Source organism: Cyprinus carpio, chromosome A18, assembly GCF_018340385.1.
Source record: "Cyprinus carpio isolate SPL01 chromosome A18, ASM1834038v1, whole genome shotgun sequence".
Taxonomy (NCBI): Eukaryota; Metazoa; Chordata; class Actinopteri; order Cypriniformes; family Cyprinidae; genus Cyprinus; species Cyprinus carpio.
This window is the reverse complement of record NC_056589.1, coordinates 21,336,390-21,357,473: the sequence shown is the minus strand read 5'-3', so window position 1 is coordinate 21,357,473 and position 21,084 is coordinate 21,336,390. Positions and strand designations below refer to the sequence as shown.

The following is a 21,084-nucleotide window of genomic DNA, read 5'->3' as shown; positions in this document are numbered from 1 at the left end:
TTATCACACCTCACTAAATCCAAATCAGGTTTCTCAATTTGTTCTCAAGGACTGATGGATTATTAAAAATGAACAGGCATAAATTATAAAAATGATTCATGGGTTTTCATGGGATAGGCTTTGATGACAAATGTTCAAGTGTGTGATGATTATGAGGAACTGGCAAAATATCATAATTCACACCACCTCCTCAAATCTCACCTCTAATGATTTAAGTGATGATATGTCATCTTAAAGCACTGAGGTGGCTGACGCACATGACAGCCCTTGTTCATTAGGTCTGATAAAATGTCCCACACCAGGGTAAAATTAAGCTCATTTCAAGCATAATAGAGGCCCATCATCGCCTCACTGTATCCATGTTTTTGTTTTCCACCATATCGTCCTGAAATACAATACGGAGGTGGCATTATGGCCAGTCTTTTCTTGCAAGTATTATTTTTATATGATTTTATGTTGATGTCAAAAGAAATATGAGGTTTATTAGTTTCCTAGTGCTTTGTGTGCTTCATTATTTTTGCCGTGACAGTTTAGTCTGGAGGAGGGAGGGGGGTGTTTTTCATTAAACGCTTGTATCGTCTCAGATGCTAATGGCAAACGTGGGGAGAGCAGGAAATTAAAACCTACATCAATACGTGAGAGGCCTTCCACAATAACACATTTTCAGCCAGACTCTCAATTCATTATGTGCTACAGTGCAAAACACAGACTACCGTATGTTTTTCCTATTTTGTTTTTATCGATAAGTGACAAAATCCTCCGTCTGCAAGCCTAGTGTCTTGGTGTCTGTCACTGAGGATATTTCAGCATGAAGACTGATGGTATTCTGTGGTAATGTAAAGCTCTTGCAAACTATTCGCAATCCAAATATTCATCAACTCTCCTCTGTCTTTTTTTCCCTTTTTCATTACAGCTGATAGGAGAAGGAACACAAAACACATTTGGGCCCTCTGCGCTCCATAAAGAATATAATCAATTCTTTATTATTGCATTCGGGAGGCTTGAGGGCTGTCAAGCCTGGGAAAATGATATTGTTGGAGACTAAGAGAAGATAAATTCACGCATGGAGCTTTGCTAATGGCGAAAGGGATTAAGCACTGTCCGGTTTGTATAAGTAGCTATTATAAGTTACTGATGATAAAAGACAGGCCGACGATGACCCGTGATGCGCCTGTGATGACAACATGATAACCTTCAACCAAATCATGATAGCAAGAACAGATATCAAACCGTTTCCTCTGTCGAGATACCCTTGGATCTCAGAAAACGCACATTATCTAGCCCTCCAGACAGGTGGTAAATCCTCTTGACGTGTTTATTCTTATTTTATAGCCACAACAACCACATTAAAGGATGGCAGCTGGAGAGCCAGTATTTCAGCACGTCTGCTTATGTTTCCATAGTGACCTGAGAGGTAGCATCTTTGAGAGGAAGTTGCCAGAGACAATGAAGCAACAAACATCAAAGGAAACTAGCATTTGCACATCATGTAGGAAATAATCAAGCAGTGTCTGGAGTCATGTTCACACTGCTATCAATAATTCATCGAACTCGGCTTTATAAGAACTGACAGCTCCTCTGTTCTCCCGCATGCGTTCTGGTAATTTCCCCTTTTTCATCTGCAAAGCTGAGCGATGTCTCAGCACAAAAGAATCAATATAGTAGAAAACAAGGGATTCTGACAATTTTATAGCTGCGCTAAGCTAATCATAGACTGGGAGTCGTTCCATTAAACTCCAATATGACTCCTCCAGGTCCAACTTCTGTCATCAAACGCTAAACATTAATTGGTTTATCAAAGGTTAATTGCTCAATAGATTCTAGGCAGTTGAAGTTTAATTGGGCCATTAAATGCTCTCACTAGAGCCCCGGGTTCGAGTAATGGATTTTGTCATTTAAATGAAAATATTATTTGGTGGCAGCTGGACTGATAAGAGTGTTGAGCATTGACTTGTCCATACCCTCTCACATAGTGTCTGTCACACAGGGACAATACACAGAAGCGCATGAGTACACATGCTCGCTGCAAACAGTGATCGTATTTAGCTATGCTTTGTAAATCTAAATGACCCATGCTTCACTGTGGCAGACTTGTCGTTCTGTGCCGGATTTTATGAATGCATTTGCGTCTGCCATTAGGGTGTAGCACATCAAATATGGGATGAGGAAATCGCATGAGCCACGCTTGGGCAAAATTCACAATTGAGCTAGCTCCATTTTAGTTTATGAGTGAATATGAATTACGGTGGCCATGCTGACAGGAAGTTGAATCGAAATGACAGGAAAGCAATTTACTGAATTGCAGTTCAAAGAAATTCAATACAAGTAAGGCATTTGGGGGGTTGCTATACCTTGGTTGAGAAATTCTGTCTTGACAAACAAGGTTTAAAAATGTAGGAATGGTTAAAGTACCTGATTGGAATTTAAATTAATTTGTTTAAATTTTAATTGCAATTCCGCTTCCTTTTGCTCCCTCAATTTAAATTCAGGAATTTAGTAGGACTTTAAAAGTCATTCACAATTCTATTCTGAATAGTACACTATCCTGGCATTGCTTTGATACAAAAAATAAAAAAAATAAAATGTAAAAACAAGAAGAAATAGGAAAGATTATGTGAGTTACACCATTCAGAGGTATTACCCTGTCATTTTAAGAGATATTAATAGTGTCTTGTGCATCATATATGCATTTTTGTGCGTTTAGCCTAACAGTACATATATTTCCAAACCTATTTTGTTTTACTTTGTACCTTCCCTGGGAATTGACTGTGGAATTGACCAGTGACTGTGGCTTTGACACCACAATGTTTTACTCGCTGAACTATAGGAACACAAACCTGCAAGAATCGTTGTTGTACCAACAATATCTCTCATTTTTTACGATCACTGGGTCATTCTCAGCACAATTATTTCAAATAATTGACCTTGAATTGTTGCTTCCAAACAACCATTCTTTTTCCCTTCCATGCTTAATTAATCAGGACATCCACAGTAATTAATCTCAGAGGAGAACTGATTATGTGGCATAAAGTGATGGGTTTGTATTACACTGCTCTGTGGGCATCAATAACCAAATGTTAAATGAGTGGAAATAAAAAAATAAAAAAATAAAATAAATAAACAATGCTTTCATGATTCCTAATGGCTTTGGCTGGGGTCCCAGCTTTCTAGATAAATGAATAACTGCATGATGCTTTTATTACATGCAAGATAAAAATTGTGGTCATTCCTTCAGGCAAAACTGGAATCTATAGGGGTGATTCCTGACTTGCAGTACTTTTTATGTTCTCATCATAAAGCCAATGTCTTGATATAATGTACATAATTCTTAAACACGAATATCATATTAGTATTCTCTTATCAACAAAATTACAATTAAATTAATAAACCAACTTATAGCCAAAAAAATTAAAATAACCTGATGTCCAATATTAAAATAATCCTAAAATAAACTAAAATTCTATACTCACTGTAAGAAAAAAAAAAAAATCCACAGAAAAACAAATACCCTGGCAGAAAAATATGTGTTTCATACAGACATTATAATGGGCATTATGAAAAATGCCCATTTATGGTTTATGGTGCATATCTACCGTATATGTTAAATATTAAAACATATATATATATATATATATATGTGTGTGTGTGTGTGTGTGTGTGTGTGTGTGTGTGTATGTTTATATATATATTATATATATATATTAAATATTTAAATAATATTAAATAATAATATTAATAAAAATATAAATAATAATAAATAATTTAAAAAAATATTAGAATTAACTTCTAGCTCCATGTAAGGTAACTTTTTTGTAAAGTTTGAGAAAGTCATACCTGTTTATATTAAAACTACCTTCAAGCTACAAAACAAGCATTTTCATATTTTTCAAAGTTACAGAGCTCAAAAGGTACTGTGTGACTAAAACGACACACTACACGAAATTAATGTAGAAAGCCTTATGTGTTTTCTGCTATGCCTGTTTGTGAATGCAGTAGTAAAAGTGGTTGCAATTCTACCCTGCCATTTAATGTTCAAGTCAAACATGCCATCCAAATAAAAACAAACATTGGGAACAAAGGCCTCGCGCTTCCAGGAATTAGCATCCTGCGCGAGGTGCCAGCTGTGTTTGCTCTCGCCACGGAGGTGTAGCGAAACACTTGACAGTATGTCACTTCTAACCGCTGCCATTCTGCCGACACTGCAACACTCTGCTCATGACCCTTGCCACCACAAAAGAAGTACACACACTTTCCATCCCCACAGAGCTCACCGCCTGTCAATCTACCTATTCAAATGTTTCCCTCTCCCTGTGAGAGCCTGTTCCTCCATATCTCCATTAAGCCCTGTCTATAAGTGTCACTTCGGTTTAGATTCCACCACAGCATCAGAAACATACAAAAAGAGCTCCCATGGAGGGTTCAGCGGGGTGGAGCAGACCTGCTGTTTCATTAGTACTCCAGGGAAGTGCTGGTTTAAAAAGAGGCCTTGCATCACACTGTTGATCCCTTTAGCTACATCAAAGAGCAGTTGTGATGATTGCATGGGGAGATTGAATGCCACACTGGGCACTCTTAGCGTGGAGAGAAGTTGTCGGTTCATGTGAGCATTTAGCATGCTAATTGGAGTAATGGCCATCTGTACAGTACAATATCTTAAGTCCAAGAGATTTTTTGCTTTGGAATGCCAGTTTTTATAATTCAAAAGCCCTGGGAGAGAGGTTGAAGCAATGATGATACTTTGGCAAGGGGAAGGGGTATGAACTGCAGCATCTGCTGGGAAATAAACCAATGTTTGTCAAGGTCTTCAGGAAAACAACATTAGTGAAATATTACCCGGCAAAAGCCCAGAACGGTATACAGTAGATAAGAAATGGAGGGGAATAGACAGGTTGCCGAATGAAAGACACAACCTTAGCCAGACAGAAATTGTAGATTGTATGAAATGCTAGCTGTCTGTAGCCAAACACTCTATGGATGGATCCAAAGCTTATATACTACAGCACAGTCTGAAAGAGAAATGTGAGATCCACACACACACTCTCTTTCCCATTACTGCTGCATTTGAAATTTCATTTCAAACTCCCCCTCTCCACAAAGTCTCACATTTATTTTTAGCTCTTTGCCTGGGAAGCATAAGAACGTTGAATGAAAATTAATTTCAACCCCCAATAGTGGTGAAAACCTGTTTCTCTGAATATGTTCACCCCTGTATAACACTGATATAGTTACATTTATCATTTACCTCCACTTCCACCAGCCAGTGTTGAGGAAAATATCCTATCCCAATAATCCAAACAGCTTAATACTTCAGTGTGATAGTTGAGATTCTTTAAAAAGGAAGGCTTTTCTTCATGTTCAGGGTAAGTTAACATAGATCACTATGGGCAGCTCTCACATTTAACATTGTGCTTGCTGTTATACACTTGATTGCATTCTGCTGACTGAGCTGCGAGCGGTTCCTTGCCCTATCGCCTCCGCTGCAGCCTCCTTAAAAGACACTGTGACCATGGAGGTCAAAAATACATGGAGAAAACTATCTGTTAACATTTTTAATTCATCTCAACGGCAACTGATCAATGACATATGATGACCAGAGGTATACAACCAAGAGAATCATGACTCACTTTACCCTGTTGTGTTCTAATTACACCTGGTATAGAACACACACACACACACACACACACACACACACACACACACACACACACAAGGTCTTAAAAACACACACAACACATACACAATAATTAATCAGTCATAAATAACTTACAAAAAAAAACTTAGATCTTTGTGGTCAGAAATAACTGACATAACAAAACAAATGGGAAACAAAAAATACAGAGAAATTTTTGAGGTATAATTAATCAGTCTTTGATAATGTTTAAATATATATCCAAATGCAAAATGCTCATAAAGTGACCAAAGGTATCTAAAAAGTACTCAGTTTCAGGAAAGTTTTGGTTAAATAATAAAAATTTAAATAAATAAAAATACAGTGAATTAATGTACAACTGATGAAGCTTTCTTGTACATACGTTGCTGCAAATAAAAAATCAAGTCAGAATATTTCTGAATGACCGTTAATAGGCAAGTCATGATGGTGTAGTTACTGCATCTACCAGCAGAGGCACTAATTCCTGACCACCAGTTATGAATGACCAGCCTTTTTGATTTTACTCCTTTTTCACACTCTGTCCTCTTCACTGTCATGCTTTTAGTAACCTAGGTGAGAACATACATGTTATCTATGCACAGTGTGGCCTAAGGCTGTGTTTCCAAAATGGGTCACAGGCCTACCTAGTCCATGTGCAGCCATCTGATACACGAGGATGGAGGATAAGCCAATCACAAAAGGCAGAAAACCCCTTTAAACTCCACCTTTATTTACCTGCTACTCTTAAAATGGGTGATTGCTCATCTCCCAATACTCGCTTTAAGGAAAGGCACTTAGGATGTTTTTCTAAAATGGCTGCACAGAAGATGGTGCTAATATGGTGAATCTTAAATGTGTAAGCCAGATACCAAACAGGCATTAAATACCATCGCTTATGTAAACCATTCCTGCAGAACAAAAGCAGTATGTGCGTATAGGCTGGCATTTGAACAATCGGATAACGTTCAGTCATAATAACAGTGTAAAAATAGTGGGAGGCATAAATGGGAGCTGCTTTTCTGCTAGGAAGACACATAATAATGCATAGCTTGGATCAGCAGAGTTCGTCTCCACCGCCAAACTCTTTATTATAAGATGTGAGCTCCCTGGGAGCTGCTGTACGTTATCAGTGCTCATCAAAGGCACTGTCAAGAAAATGTAAAACTGGGACTTTCAGAGGCTGTCTCAGACACTGTGCACATTTAAATGAGACAGCCTTATTAATTCTTCAAAAGCTAGGCAGCTTCCTTTTTCTCCCTCTGACTAATTTTGGCACATTTAGGAACGATAAAAGCTCTGTCACCCTCAAAAACACATGTGGAGGGTCCCGGTCTTACTTGGAGGTCCAGTCTAGGAAATGCTGACTATTTGTGTATGTACACTTGAAACACATCGAACAGGGTGTCATGACTGCCTTTTCGTCACATCAGTATATTTTAAAAGAAATACAAATTATTTAAAATTTAAATGTGTATGCATATATATACAAATATTAGAATGATTTCTGAAGGATCATATGACACCGAAGACTGGTTTAATGGCTGCTGAAAATTCAGCTTTGTTATCAGAGGAATAGATGACATTTTAAAATATAAAACAGTTATTTTAAATTGTAATATTATTGAACTATATTGAATGAAAAATAAACTAGTTAAGTGACTAATGGCTTGGCTGATAAAACAAACATGGATATGTCAGCATATGTATTAATATATTAATGGGCAAACACGAAAGTTACATTAAACATCAAGGTGTCCAAGGCATGTCAGGCTTTCTACTGTGAGTATTGTGAAAAAATGCTTGTCATGTTTTTCTAAATGGTTGATAAGTGTTTTAATTTCACAGTTAAAGCTAAGTGTGTAATTCTTTTCCAACATTATGATACTAGCAACATTTCAGTTGCAGAGAACTGTAAATACGCCATTTGTAGATTCATGTACCATAAAAAGTGTAAACACTACAGGCAACATAGCAACAGTGGCTGAACCAATGGCATGAGTTTGGGGAGGGGCTATCTGTTTGGCTTGACTTATGGAAGACAGGGTGTGTGTTCAGGGGAAACCTGCTTGAAAACAATCACCTGGCTATGCTAATGATTCAGAAATTACACACTTTAATGGTATTGATGCACATGACACTCAAAACTGTCACACTTGAGTTCCAAGACACTTTCAGGCAAATATATCATTACATAAATGAGAAATTCCAATTCAGCTCATTGAAAACACATTAACCCACCTGGATTACAAAGTATATAGAAAAAGTGTGGCGCCAGCATTTCTTCTGCACTCCCAATGATGCTGAGATTTGTTCAAGTCATCACAGCCATTTGAAAAAATATCTGTCACATTAAGACGTGTCCTATTAAATTTAAATGGAAATGGGCCAGCTTGGAAGAAAAGAAAAAGAAAAAAAAAACTGTGAAAAGTAGTCTGACTTTGAGGAAAGCTACAAATGAGAAAGTAAGGTGATTAAATTGAAGAAATCTCTTGTCAATACAAATGTAAATGAATTTCTGCAGTCTGTTTATCATCCATGAAGGACAGTGCAGTGTGTGAGAGGGGGCTATTGTACTGTATATTCATTGTACAGTACCAGCACTCTCTCAGTCGGATATAAAGAAAGAGAGGTCAAATGAATATGTAGAGGAGATGCATTCATGACCTCTTTCTCTGAAACAGACCTTTCTCACTTTCCTTGAAGAAACTTAGTTGAAGGTAGGGGAAAAGAGCTGCACGAGGACTTGTTTTCATGGGGAGATGGATCGGCTGTTTTATTTTTATGTATATAGTTGTACTGTGGAGTTGTACTTTCTGACATGGGACATCAAAGCTCTCATTATCTTAATTAGATGTACTTCAGAATCTATTAGCATCAGCTGCTTTGCACATCTGAGGAAGATTTTAAATGAGCTATTGAAAACAGATTTTGAAATGCAAATTTTGAGGCTATAATTGATATAATTTATAGATTGATAGGCTTTCGTGTTTAAGTGTGGTCTGGGAAGCTCATTAAAATTCCCTAAGTAGTCTCAAGCTAATACTTTCTGGAGGGCCCTTCTTTACCTTTCTGCAAAACTAAGTACATTTAATCTAAATTAAATATTAATATTTTGTTCAAAACTAGTTAAAATACAATTACACACAACTAGTACTGGCTTTTATTTTTCCTGACTAGTGTTGCTTTCATCAATGAAAATTATATCAACTAAATATCGTCGTCAATGAACCTTTATCATGTGATGAAAACGAGACGAGACGCAACGTAAATGCTGGTCTTGTGACGATGACTATGATTAAATGTATAATGCAATTTTGTTGACAAATAAAAATGAGACTAAATTTGGTTTACAATTGTCCTCTAAAACTGTCGGGAATCACCGGTGAGAAGAAGTCATTTGCCAGTACAAGTCTTGAGTTGATGAATTAATCATTTCTTTAAGTACAAAACTTAATCTTAAACTATTGGCTGTATTTCGCATCAAACACAAGCCCACTTTAAGCACATAGTGTATAATTAATATCTAAATGAATTCTAATTCTATTTTATACAATAAAAATAAAACATACTTCAAACAAGAAGCCTTGAAAAAACAATCAAAAAATTTAATTCCAAAAAAAAAAAAACCGTTTTCCGTCAAAAAGCACCTGAGGAGTTATGCGTATTCACATTAAACTGCTTCACACTAAAACAAACCACAGAACAGAATTTCATGCTAGAATAAAACCAAACTTAACCATTTCATGATGCTCAGATACGCATAAATTCACAAAAAAACAAAAAAATGCTGTGCACTCTGCCACGCGAAATTAGTTCGCATGCACTCAGAGCGAACTTCCGGCAACACCCCGATGATATCATATTTTCCAAGCTCATCGAAGCGAAATTGCAGACACATCGAGTATAAATCCAGCCTTGACACAGAGAAAGGGACGATGGCTGGCCTAGCCAGACGGTGGTTCGTCTTTGGGAGAAAAAATTTGCATTTTTTTATTTTTTATTTTATAAATTGTTTTTATTAATTTATTTAAATTTATGTGTGTGTACTTCTTACATGTTTGGTTGGTAAAATAAATGTTGTAAATTCAAATCAGAGCATCTTCCGTGTCTGGAATGGATGTATTCTTAAGTCTATAAGGTAACAATAATATAATAGATAACCTTGTTTGAAACTGGGTTTGGCTTAAAATAAATTTTGGTTCATCTATACTTTTAGGTACTTGTACTATATTGACTGGGTTAAATAGAATTGCATTACTAAAAAAAAAAACCTAAAATGCCAATTTCATTGACTAAAACTACCAAATCTCATCATTTTCGACTAAAACTAGACTAAATGTCATCAGTTTTTGTCGGCTAAAACCATAGACTAGACTAAAATATGGACAGTATGAACGTCGTGCTAAAACTAGACTAAACTAAAAACAGCTTTGAACGTGACAAAGACTGATAAAGAGCGGGCGTCCATAGCGGCAGTAAAACAAAGACTAGAACTACAAATTTAAATTCAACGGAGCTGCCAACCACAAAATACTGACTGACCAGCAAATCTATCTAGACATAACTAGTACTGGCTTTTATTTATTCCCACAAAATACTGAAAGCATCTTTTTAAGACATAGTTTAACCATATATTGTCATAATTTACTCACCCTCATTTTGTTCCAAACTTGTTTGACTTTCTTTCTTCTGCAGAACATAAAAGACATTTTGAAGAATATCTAAACTGTTTTTGATAACAATGAAAGTCAGAGGGGTCTTAAACAACACTGACATCTAAAAATATCTCCTTTTGTTTTCCAAAAAATAAAGAAAGTCATACAGGTTTGAAACAACATGAAGGTGAGAAAATTATGATGATTTTCATTTTAGGGTTAATTATCGCTTTATTGGTTAGTGTAAAACTACAGTTGGATTGACGTATTCCAGAACCTCCAGTTTCATATTTAAGCAGTTGGCTAAATTTGTGTCTTCCATCAGTCTATGAGTCTATGATTCTTTCCAAAGGCTCACCCCTGGGAGCACTTCATATAAACAATCAATCCCTAAGACTGGCCCATAGCAAGAAAAGGCTGTTTTTTTCCCAGTCATTGCATCTGAAGGGCTGGTCGGTGCTGGAGCTTGGGTGGATAATCTGTTGGATCGAGTCTCCTTGGGAAAGGGCCAGCCGGCAGCCGGATGGTTTTGGGCAGCTCGCCTGGTCAATCCCCACACTCTGAAGATCAACATCCAGTAGATGCCAGAGGTCAGAGTAGAAACAGACTCACTGTGACTGTTTGCTGTGGACTAGCAAAACCAAAATCCTCTTCTAAAATGATCAAAACAACAAAGAAAAATTTTTGCCTAATAAAAGGCAATATTCACATTCATGATATTATTTAAAGTCATTTGTACCTCAGACAAATCTATTCATGTTACACTGTATAAAAGTACTTTAATTAAATTATTCTCAACATTATTTATTTTTTATTTTTTTCATTCATTCAATTATAATCAAGTCGTTGCAAAACAGAATATGCTTATTTATATCATGAAGCCAATTTAAACCAAACCAGATCCAGTTCTACAGCTAAACCTGTGAAAACATCCCTCTATTTGCTCAACACATTTGGCTACATGGTCAGTTATACTGCATTTTGTCATATGTCATAATACATATGCCATAAAATTATTAGTATTTTATGACATGACATTTTTGGACACCTCAAGTGGTCAATTTAAAATATAAATATAAACACATCTAATATATGCTGATCTCTATTGGTCTGCCTTCCATTCAGCATGACTAAGCCTCTACAGATGATCCAGAACACAGCAGCATGTCTAGTCTTCAATCAGTCAAAGAGGACCCACGTCACTCCTCTCCTGATTTACTTCACAGTCACTGCCAGATTTCAAATTTAAGGCTTTGACACTGGCTTTCAAAGCTGCCACTGCAAACGCACCCCCTTACCTCACAACGCTTCTACAAATGTATGCTCCCTCCAGTTACAGTCACTGAATGAGTGACACGTTGTTGGGCCTTCAAAACGAGGCACCAAGTCACTTTCCAAAACCTTCACCCAATCCGATCCTCTCTGATGGAATTAACTGCCAAACTAGAGAACTACTGTACTAATAGTTTCCTATTTATGGTATCAAATATAAATAAATATATGTATATATATATATATATATATATATATATATATATATATATATATATATATATATATATATATATATATATACTTTATATATAAAATGATTCGACAGACCCCTTGCAATTACACTGCAGAACACTACGTGTCTGTGGACCCCCAGGGTTGAGAAACACTGTTTTAATCAAGTAATAAAATTAATGTAGGAAACTCCATATTAACTCATCTAAATTAAATCACTATTCTGATTAAACCATTATTCTAATTTGTATGGCTACTAGTTTCATTGCTGCACATACCCATACAGTTTTTGTTCCACCAACCCTAACAGTTTGTCTCTTTTCTCACCTCTAACACACACAGAAATACACACAGTCTCTCTTACACTTTCACCCTTTCCCTTTCTCACCTCTCACTTGCTTCTATGCTCTTTCCACAATGTCTCAGCAAACTTCCTCTCAGCCCATGATCCTCGCTGAAGCTCTGTCTCTCACTTCATGTCATGTCTCATCTCAGGGGAATTTTAGGGTTTTGTGCAGAGGAACAGCATTTGCTGGGGACCTGCAAGGTACAGGAGAATTCCTGGCCTTGAGCATCAGCACTCCACTGGAAAATGTACAATCTCCTCCATAACAAGAGAGATGTGTTTTTTACATGACCTTTATTGGCTGCTTTCTCTCCAATACAGGGTGCCATCACTCGGTGGTTTGCCATAATTACTTTTGCAGATAGAGGTGAGACAGGGTGCAGTCGCATCATATGAGGCACTTTTGCTGGTCAGGTGTATGCATTTTCCAGCATACAGATTTGAATGTCAGTGTAAGGTTAGGCCAAATGACTTCAAACAGTGTTTCCTCTGAGATGGCTCGATTTGTGGAATAAACACATTAAGCAAATACGCTCAAAAGAAACGAAAGGAAAAATATTTTAACTGTGCAAAAATAAGATAAAGAAGCAGTTCAACCCAAAATGTCATGAATTCTGTAATTTTTTACTAACCCTCATGTCATGGCGAACTATATATTTATTTATAAAATACTGCTCTATTAATTTCTTTTAAATGTATGGTTGCACTTTAGTTTGGGACCAATTCTCACTATTAACTATTAACTATTAACAACAACTTTTGCTTCAATAAACTCTTAATTTGCTGTTTTTTAATAGTTAGTAAGGTAGTTGTTAAATTTAGGTATGGAATAGGATTAAATGATCTTAAATATGGTCATGCAGAATAATGCATTAATATGTGTTTAATAAGCATTTATAAAACGCCACACAAAAAGACAGTTTTGATAGTTTCGCAAGGAACAAACTAAAATTTAAGTTTAAAATTAACTAAAATTAGTCACTAGTAAAATTACTTCTCAAAACAAATCTGTGGTCTGTGTAGCAGGTTGGACATCAAGGACATAATTTGGTTTCATAACCAAATGTCACATTCTCAAAGCCAAATTTGAATTCTGAGTCACAGCAAAGGTGATTTTCAGTAAACAATGACTTTTGTTTCCTCACACAAAGCTGTTATATGACTTAAAATACAGCAAGAGTTGTATTGAACACTTTTATGGTGCTTTTCTTTGTCTTTTTTGGAGCTGATATGAGATTTTTTTTTTTTATTTTATTTTTTTTTTTTCCAGTGTTTCATTCTGGTCTGAACAACACTGTGACAGAAATATTATTTCTGGGGGAACTGGGAATCCCTACTGGGAATTTCTTGCCTTATGCAAACAGAAACAGTTTACTGTAACAGTTGTATACATAAAGCTACTATATTTGAGTATAGCATTAGTTCTTAAAATCAAACATTTAAGGATGCCAGAGCTGATTTCTGAATTGGCAATTATGTTAAATACCTGCCTGTAAAAAGATTCACTGAACTGTGAAACACACTTTTAATTGTGACCTGGAAATCACTTAGGCAATTCTCATTGCAAGGTGAATGAAGAGAAGAAAATTGAAAATAAATGCATAACAAAACAAAAAAGGAGTGAAAGCGCAGCAACACAACACAACACAACAACACAGGGACATGCTTCCTCTCCATCAGCACAGCAACAAGCCTTGGGGTGCAGCTCTCGCAACAAATAACAAGAGTCTCTCTCTCGCTCTTCTGAAGAATACGATTTTCTCTCCTTCTTCTCCCTACCCTTGTACCCCGCTCAAATTCTCCCCAAATCCCCTGCTCTGGGATCTACATTCGGCATGCCACAAAATGAATTCCCCGATGTCTCAAAACATAAGTGTGTCTCAGCATCACTCTCTTTTTCCTTTTAATTTTCCAAGGAATGCTAGTGACATTTTACACTTCTCTCCCTTCTCCCTACACACCTAAAGCCAATACCCAGTGCATGAGAAACTGCCTCTACAGCTCCAAGTGAGAAAAAAGAAGCTCCAGTGGATTTTCTAATGCTGTCTGCCAATGAGATCTTTTGATCTGCTGCCAGGTGATGACAAATGATCTGCATTAATCTCGCTCTTTCTCTGACTCTTTCCAAGCAGAGGGCAGTGAGCAAGGCTCATCGGTTTGAAAAGTGAAATGACGCCATGTGGGATTTCTTTGTTTCTTATTTCTTTGTTTCTTATTTTCTCTGCTCTCTCCTCCTATCTTATCCATGCCTCATTGTTTGAGGAAAACTTGATGACATCAGCAGAGCTGAGTCAAACTCGCTGCAAAACAACAGGGGAACGAGGTCAGACAAAGCTCTTGTTAGGATGTTTGGGCTAAAACTGGCCTATAGTGGGATGGAGGTCATTTTAGCACTGGCCTACGCAGTTGTGTGTGAGCTGAAGGAGCACCTTTTGGATCCTTGCATTGCATTACATTAAACCGTACGAAATGCTAAACAATGTAATCATTTATGAGAACGAAGCTGCTCTGGGTTGACACTCCACCAATAAAACACTAAAACAAATTTGCTTATTAACTTTTGTCCAAGTTTTAATTGTGCAGACAGACACCCTGCGGCTTCTCAAATTAGCCAAAGAGGAACGCAAACTTCATAGTAGACTGTTAGCTAGTACTTTCAAGCTGGCTTGTACACTCTGCAGAAAATGAGATAAGTGTGCAGTTACTGTAATGTATTATATTTATATATGAGGATGAAAAAAAATAAACTCATAAAGAAGCAATTCTTTCAATATTTTTGAGAACATTTCCAGTCAGACTCTCATGTTGTTCCAAACTTCTATGACTTCTACTTCTGTGCAACATACAAGAATATATATATTCTCTCTCTATATATATGCTCCAAATATTTTTCCTCGTACAATGAATGTTAATGGTATGAAAGCTTGTTTCCTCCATAAGATTAATAATCATAAAAGGTAAGACAGATACTGAATTATGAGATATGAACTTGGAATTCCAAGAGAGATGTCAGAATTCTTGCAATTTTCTCATAATTGTGAGTTTATATCTTGCAATTCTGACTTTTTTCACACAATTGCATGAAAGAAAGTCCAAATTGTGAGATAAAAAGTAACAAATTAGCTTATTTTTTTAAAACAAAAAAACGCTGAATGGTCAAAAACACTGAGATTCTTCAAAATATCATCTTTTGTGCTCCACAGACAAAAAAAATAAAAAATCATGTTTGGCACTATGAGGGTGAGTAGATGATGACAGAATTTTCATTTTTTGGTGAACTATCCCTTTAATGCACTCAGTGACATGTAAGAAAATCATCTCTGCTGAAGATAAAAATAACAACACAACAAGATATATTATCTTCTGGGCTGCACAGAGAAAAAAGGGCAGAAGAGAATATGTCTGTCTGTCTTCCAGTCTCAAATTAGCCTGAGGGATGCAAGCGCTCGTTCTGACACATGGAGACACGCGTTCATGTTTCAAACAGGCCCTGTCAGGGCAGACTGACCCCTCGACAGATGGTGTGTATCACATATATCACCTAAGAATCATCAGCATGAGAGTTGTCACTATTAACAGACCCAGACCCCTTGCCCTCACCTCAAAATCCAGGTGTGAGGGTGACGAGACAGGAGCATCATTTCTGTAGGGTCATGGCCTTAACTCTATATAGCTCTCGTCTCTAGAAGATTTGGTTCTGCACACAGCACACACATATTATGCCGATTTCTCTCAGCACCTCCAGTCACAGCTAACAGCTGCTGATGAACGAGAAGTGACGGCTTGTGATGGCGCTTCTCCATTAGAAAAACATAACCAGCTGTTATTTCGAAAGGGGACGGTGGGCTTATTACCGTGATTTCCAGTGGGAGCTCTCCTGTTTGGCTGATTATTTTGGGTGGCTGAGATTATGCAAGGGAGGTATGTGTTTTGTGCTGCTGACAGATAAAAGCATTTTCCTTTCACCAAGGTCTAGGGATAAAGGACAACATATTTCTTCCAGGAAATTATTATATCCAGTAAAGTCTGAGAAAAGCCATCAGCAAGTCAATTTTATGTTGGCAAAAGGGGCATATTGTTTCAGAATTCACTATGCTGAATTTATCATTTTGTAATTTTGTGAGAGTAAATGTTACTTTGCAAGACCGTTGAAGGAATAGATCACACAAAAATGAAAATGCCATTATCTACTCACCCTTGTGTTGTTCAAAAGGGCAGAAGGCAAGATTTTTCAGCAAATAACAATACTCAATGAATAACATTTAATTTGGGAGCTTTCATTTCATTCAAACCATTAATCTAAGCATTGTGTTAAACGTCTCCTTTTGCGTTTAACAGAAAAAAAATAAATAAATTCAAATGCATGATTTTGAAAAGATGATGACGAGGATGAGATGATTAATGTTACACAGTTTGTGACAAGTGCTTTCAGTTTGAGATCATGCCACCTTTTTATGTGCACAAGGTTTTTCCATACACTACTTCGACTGTGTTAGCTAAATGGAAACATGCTGCTCTGAATTAGATGATTAATGAAAAAATTGAGCTCTGTATGTACAGTAAGTTATAGCTATTAAATTTAACCAAAATGAATGAAACAGAACTCAAATTTGATTGGTGGCCAGACATTTATCTGCAAATTGCTCGCTCAGAAATTGTAGTGCCTCATAGAGCACTAGAGCAATCTTAGACTTTTCTGAAGTAACCAAATAAAAGCTGTTTGATTTGTTTTAAAAAAATAGCAGAGGAGAGGAAAATTCATCGTTGACTGTTAGCTATTTTCAAGTTAGCTTGTACTGTCCAAAACAACATTAAATGGATAAAAAACACTGATAACTTCTTCAAAATGTCTCTTTTTATATCTTCTATGTATGCCAGTTTGGCAAGCTTTCAGTGCCTCCTCTGTTCTGTTCTCTTTCTCCCACTGACAATGAACTGAGAACTTGTGTTTACAGTTTACCGTGTAAAACACCCTATACTCACCTAAATGAAGACAAGACCACTTACATAAGGCAACTGATACTGACTGGTGAATTACTGAAGAAAAGCACCTATTTAAAAAAAAAAACTGACTAATAACACTCTTGAGCATTTAGAATAAAAGACATCCGAGAATTAGTCCTAAGAGTGACTTGATAATGATAATTAAGGAGCTGTATTTTATGGGACTTTTTCCAAAGTTAATATCTGGCTAAATAATCAAACTATAAAGCAGGAAGAGAAAAACTGTGCAGAGACACAAATATGGTCTGTCTGTTCATCCTCAGTTCACTCTAACTTTTAGCTGAAATTTACTGTGTGTCAGATTCAAGCACAAAATCTTGAAATGCCGCTGTCATACTTTTCAACTCTCAATCCATGGATTTCGTGTTTTTCAGTATGAGGTAAACCCTTCAATCACTGAAGACAGTGCGCAGACAGATCTCTCGGCTGACTCTGCTGCTTGTGTAATACCCTGAGCTTCAGTCTAATTTTCACCCCTGCTTCCTGCACTTTTCTGTTTCAGAATCAGAGCACATGGTGGTGGATCGTGCTGTCCTGGATAAGGAACAGCTGTTTGAATGAATCTTTAATGTTCACTCACGTCAGTGTTTGCTTCTGCCAGCTGTACATCTGTACCATCTTCTTCACAGTTTCAAGTGCCTATCATTCATTAGCCCACCACAGCTCGTTCTCATTTGCAGCCTGCTGTATGCATGTATGCATGTTTTGAAATCTGTCTTTGTTCACTAAAAGTATAGTGGAATTATGCATCTCATGAAAATGGACTGTTAATGTCTAGAAGTGTAAAGCCTATTCAAACTGAAGTTTTTTTGAGAATTTGGAGTCTAGTGTTCTTATATGCATTATGCATATGCTTTTATCTAAGGCAATCTTAAATTCAACTTATACATTTTGCCAATATGTGTGTTCCCTTCTAATCAAACCCTTGATCTTGGTGTTACTAGTATTTTAATAAGTAATAATAATAAATGCATTAAAGTTTTATGTAAAAAAAAAGTGGTAATACTGGTTAGAAAAATCATAAATATCATTATGGTTTATTAAACAAATAATAATCATAATAAAAGTGAAAATAATAATGATAATAATATATATCTATACTATATGTGTAATATATACATACACACTTGTCATGGTTTAGTTGTGTTTATGTCGTCTGTGACCTAGTTTCTCCTCATGTGTCTTGATTTGATTTGTTTCACCTGCCCTTCATCAATTAAGCGGTTACCTGCTGTGAATTTATTCTGCCCTCTTGTCTCTGTCTGATTTCCAGACTTGTCTGTTTGTCTAGCATGTATGTGTAGATTTCGCCCTATTATATGGATAATTAAAAGATACTGAATTCTTCTTCGGCGTCTTTTCTGCCTTTTGGATTATTACACACATCATATTGTGACACACACACACAAAATTATACACAAAGCTATAATATATATATATATATATATATATATATATATATATATATATTATATATATATATATATATATATATATATAAATATATATATATTTGTACCACTATTTATCTGCCACTAAGGAACTACTAAGCTGTTAAAGCTTTTTCTGAACCAGGACTCCCACAAGGTCCCTCAAAAGAAAAAAGAAAAACTAACAGTCATTGTGTTAAACTTAATATTTCATCTTTTAGTTCACAGGATAATCTAAATTATTTTAGCAACTTCCTTTAAAAGGCAGGCTATAACCACATATTTACTGCTAATGAATTGCTCCGGGTATTGAGCCGTTTACTGCACCGTTGAACTTGATGCAAAGTTTTGAAATAATGCTCTAAGACAAGTTCTCACAAAACTGCTTTTATGGACTAAGTTAATGGCTACTATAGACAGAGATTTCTTACTTTAATACTAATACCTTATCTGGAAACCGCTGCATATCTGTAGAGTCCACCACTTAACCCGACCGTGGAGTTTATAAAGTGAATCAGAACGAAGAGCCTCTTTTCGCTGCATTTACCTCTCTGTTACCTTTTAGCATAATTACTGCACCATGTTTAATGTCAGCTCAAATACCATGCTAATCAGCATCAGAAAAGAGGTCAGACTGTCTTACAATTGTTGTTGGCGTTTGAAAGGATAAAAGCCTGTGCTTGATTCTGCATAACAGCAGATCCTCTGCTCTCTTCTCAACCCTCCTTTTGTAAATCACAATGGCAGATTAAAGCAGGAAGGTTGTGGTGTGATTAACAGCAAATGCGATCTGAACAAGTCTGGACTCCAGTTCAAAAGAACGAAAAAGCAAGGACAAAAATGAAAATTAAACACAAATTACCTGATTGCAGGACTCAGATGTGCTTGTAGGAACGAGCCTTGTGGTTTGAGAAGATGACGATCAGTGGATCCATAGAAAATGGCTTGTTATCTATGTGAAACAAAAAGAAGAGAAGAACATTGCTCATTTACTGTTGCTGTGACGAGTGAGCAAACATGAGCTACCAAATCCTCCCGTTGAGAATTCTATTTCCTGTTCTTTATTCATTGGAGGAGGCAGCCGTGGGTGCTCTGGAGAGTAGTGCATTATGGGATTCCATAGTGCTCAAACACAGAGGAGGCCTAACTGGCTCTCAATGAATGGTGATAACCATATATCACAAACCCCATGCCTAAGCTAACAGCCAGCTGAACTATTACTGCCGCAGTTGCCTTTCCCTCATGTGCGCACGCTCGCATCCCAACTCATTCGGAGACAAATATAAACACAAACAAAATGTTTACACGGGAGAAAGAGATTAACAGCTGCTTTCAAGAGTCACAGACACAAAAGCAAATTCACATTTGAACATACTCAGACATCTGTACACTCAATCTAATACGAACACAGTGAGGAAAAAACACCAATGGTGGATCATCGGATGCTTTCTGGCTGTGAATTCATGCTGCCTGCTCAGCAGACGGGTCCTCCCGTCATTTTATTAGCACTCAAGGGTAGGGGAAGAGGGTGTCTGCAGGGAACACAGCCACTTCGAGAATATAGGATCTGACTAATGCCCTTTTTTTTTCTCTTAGTGTCTTTGTGTGCGTGAACGTGTGTTGTAACCTTTGAAGTGCTTATATACTCGCTAGACTCCATCAATACACCCAGAGGATAACAATGTTGCTCATTCAATTAATTCAAATCTTTCACTTCATTTGAAGTATCAACTTCCTCCCAGATGTTTCTCATCATATGCCTTAGGAGTATTCAGTTGTTGACATTCATTACAAAGGCAGAATAAGGATTCACTGATATTAAAATTCGGGCAGATACCATTATGTTGAAAATGATTTGTCATGTTATAGCTGATAATAACAAAATGACCATTTTAATTAAAATTAATTATTATTTCCACCCACTTCAACTAAAAAATTTACAGCAGCAAGTAATCATTGTATAATCTAGTTGGCAGAACAAGTAATTTCAACTTTTTAAAATGCAGACTTTGGTATCTTTGCCAACTTGAACACAATCTGAAATGTTTTTTGAGATGCCTTCTAAATCTGAGACACTGATCCATTTAATATTTTTGGACCTTTCTTTCCCATTAGAAAACAAAACAATAAAATAACCAAGACTCTTATTTTGTAAGACACCTGCTTTGATTCTAGTATGAATGTTTGTGACATTCTAAGTGTAAAATATCTGATCCTCATATCCCTAGAGACTAGAGATTTATCTAATTCACCTCTCAAAGATCTTGAATGTGATGTGCACACACAGTCTGTTCCTGCCCTGGTTTCCTAGGAAAAGAAGTCACAGATCAGGGCACATGAAGAGAGAGCAAGAAGAAAAAAAATAGGGGAAGAGATAGAAACACTCTTCTCTGACTGGGTCTTCACAAGGAGGAGTGAATCCATGGAGGGGGAAGAGAGAAAGAATGTCTGCTCATTATTCAGCCTGGCACTCGAGGCCACAGAAAATAGCTC

The 21,084-nt window shown here is 36.6% G+C and overlaps 1 protein-coding gene across 1 annotated transcript in view; it reads right to left on the bottom strand.

Annotated features, from left to right (window-relative positions):
- The window catches only part of LOC109100200 (alpha-1,3-mannosyl-glycoprotein 4-beta-N-acetylglucosaminyltransferase C-like), a 94,294-nt gene that overhangs the window by 32,560 nt on the left and 40,650 nt on the right, over positions 1-21,084 (bottom strand). The window contains exon 2 of the mRNA XM_042775388.1: positions 19,454-19,543. The gene's annotated coding sequence lies outside the window, so the exon portion shown is untranslated. The remainder of the gene's footprint in view (positions 1-19,453; positions 19,544-21,084) is intronic.